The sequence below is a fragment of the Anneissia japonica genome, unplaced genomic scaffold (assembly GCF_011630105.1).
Source record: "Anneissia japonica isolate Jap-2015-1 unplaced genomic scaffold, ASM1163010v1 scaffold287836_len1076198_cov165, whole genome shotgun sequence".
NCBI classification, from domain to species: Eukaryota; Metazoa; Echinodermata; class Crinoidea; order Comatulida; family Comatulidae; genus Anneissia; species Anneissia japonica.
Window position 1 is genome coordinate 1,045,935 of NW_022729021.1, and position 3,219 is coordinate 1,049,153.

A 3,219-nucleotide genomic window follows, 5' to 3' on the forward strand; every position below is an offset into this window, starting at 1 on the left:
TGAGCTTGGTTGACTGCTTATTATCTGTTTTTTGATTGGATGATCACGTTATACTTTTGTTAATGTACTGCTACTTATTTATCTATTCTTGTCACAGCTTTTCATACCTGATGATGGGCTATGCCCGAAACATGTCGTATCAAATAAATTTCTACTGAGGCAGATTAAAACCGTGTTGCTTTTGATTTTATATATACACATACATACATATATATATATATACATACATACATATATATATATATACATACATATATATATATATATATACATACATATATATATACATACATACATATATATATACATACATACATATATATATATATATACATACATACATATATATATACATACATACATATATATATATATACATACATATATATATATATATATACATACATACATATACATACATACATACATACATACATACATACATACGCACATACATATACACATACACATACACACATACATACATACATACATACATACATACATACATACATACATACAAACATACACACATACATATATATACATACATAGGATTTTAGGACTAGAAGGCTAAAAAGAAACCTTCCTACTGTATATCTGAGTTTCAAAACAAACTCAAGATTATTGTCAATGATTGCCTTAAGCTTTCCAAGGAACTTTCCCTGAGGAGACAACACAAATTTGGTCGATTCAGTTGTTCAAATTAGCTGTCAGCTTTCCGAAGGAGAAACCAAACTTCTATCCCGAGGACTGAAATTTTGCCCAAAACCGAGGCAGGCTGACCCACAAAAACTACCTTTGGATCTGGATGTTTTCTTCTGACGTTTAAGATGCCGTGAATTTTTTGCCGATTCCGACGGCAACATCACGGATAACACGGGCAATATTAACAAATTCAAACCAAAAGGCACCTGGAATCCCCCAGCTTTTAAAACTTTCATTCAGGCCATTGAGGAGGACTTTAAAAACCACGCTCCTAGTCCAGATTTCCGCGACAATCAGGCCATTGCCAATTTGCGTCAGCGTGATGATATTATCATCAAACCAGCTGATAAAGGCTCTGCCACTGTCGTAATGGACAACTAAACAATCCTCTTCACTATCGGAAGCTCACAGAGGACCCCACTCCGGAAAGTGGAAGAAACTGTATTAAAGATGGTGAAAAAAAGTTCCATCGATCCCAAAATTGGACCCCATCTCATCCAGGTCGATCTGGCACCAGGAAGTTTCTATGTCCTACCCAAAATCCACAAAGCAGGCCATCCTGGCAGACCCATCATAGTGATAGTTTCACAAAGATGAAGATAGTTTGGATACGTTCCTATTGAACATTAATTCGGCTCATCCCACAATCAAATTCACTGCTAATAAATTCACAAGCAGTGTAGATTTTTTTGACATCACCGTGACCATGGAAAATGGTGCACTTAAAACTGATCTCTTCCGTAAACCCACGGATAAACATATGTACCTGCTCCCTAGCAGCTGTCATCCCCCGCACTGTACAAAAAACATTCCGTACAGCCAAGCATTGCGCATGAGACGCATGTGCTCTTCGGATTTAGATTTTCAGAATCGCACAGGAGAGCTTTCCGGACATCTCCGGAATAGAAATTATCATCGAGGACCCATCGAAATGCTATAAAAAAAAAGAAAAAAGCAAAGGACACACCTTGTGCTCAAACACTGACGTATAAACCACGTCAGCGATCGACCAGAGTGCCACTGGTCACCACTAAGGGCTATAATTCAGAAACATATGCCCATTCTACAGACACAGAACGTCTTAGGTCTATTTTTTTTTCGGATACACCGTTCATAGCCTATCGCAGACCACTTAACCTTCGTGATATATTAGTACGATCAAAATTCAAGAGGCAAACTAACTCTTGCGACCGCCATAATTTGGATAGTCATCTTTGTGGTTCATCATGCAAAACATGCTCACTGTGCTTGATTCTACACAATCATTCAAGAGCAACCAAACAAACCACATATTCCGGATAAGGCAATTAATTGCCTCACCAAAAATGTCATTTATCTCATATATTGTAGTATTTGTGGTAAACAATATGTCGGAGAAACAAAAAACACTCTCCGTATGAGAATGACACAACATAGATCAGCTATTAGAACATCTAAGCTTGATCAACTAGTAGCCGAACATTTCAATTTAGCTGGTCATTCAATTTCAAATTTTAGAGTGATTGCTATTGACCATAATGCCAATAGGAGCGACAAAACTCAAAACAAAAATAAAGAGAATCACTGGGAACTTTTACTTAAAACCACCACACCATTTGGGCTTAATATTAGGAACGTTCTCCCAGTACACTGAATTATACCAATGGCATTCAAATTATTCTGGATAAATCATTTGGCTTATTTATTGAGGCATGCCTCTTAAGTTTAGTTTTGGCCTTCCTGTTTATTTGTTCACTGTTTATTCTATCTCACCCAGATTATTGTTTCCAATCATGCTTGCATGAAATTCTCACTTTATACTATCTGGCTTTTTTTACCCTCACTCACTCGCCACTGAGGAAGGACTCGTGTTGTCCGAAAGCTCTGGATAACCTTTAATTATGCCTGTAACTGAAGACCAATAATAGATGTTGATAATGGAAAAACTTTGTGTAAAACTCACTCCACATTTCTATTAATTTATGCAAATAGGCCTATGCTTAAGGATCCACAATTCCCCACCGTTACCATACTCGAATGTGTGTATTGCATGTGCTACAGGAGCCCCATAATAGTAAGGGCGTTTTGCTTTTGGGAAATGAGTTAAAATAATGGGTTTTTGCTTAAGTGTGATTTTGAAATAACAAAATCAATGCACACATCCTCACTTAAGATTTTTGACAATATTTTATCTCTCACCCTGACTTTTGCCATGGTTAAGGTGCGAACGTCTGGATCCGGTTTTGACATTTCTCGCCCCTGAGCCCCCATAACTCGTCGTTATGCCACTGTCAGGTGGTAACGGGCCAGGTGGCAACCGTGAAGTGGAACACCTAACCTTTTCAACCGATTTGTTTTGAATTCTATCCAATAAGGACGTAACTTCCTGAACAATCGAACAGATTAATACGTATGAATTCGTTACGAATGACTTCATACATTTATTTACGAACGCCTTTGGAAGTGGATCGCGTATGTGTAAACACCAGACATACTTTTGTTACAATCTTCTTTCTTCTTTGAATTTTCACA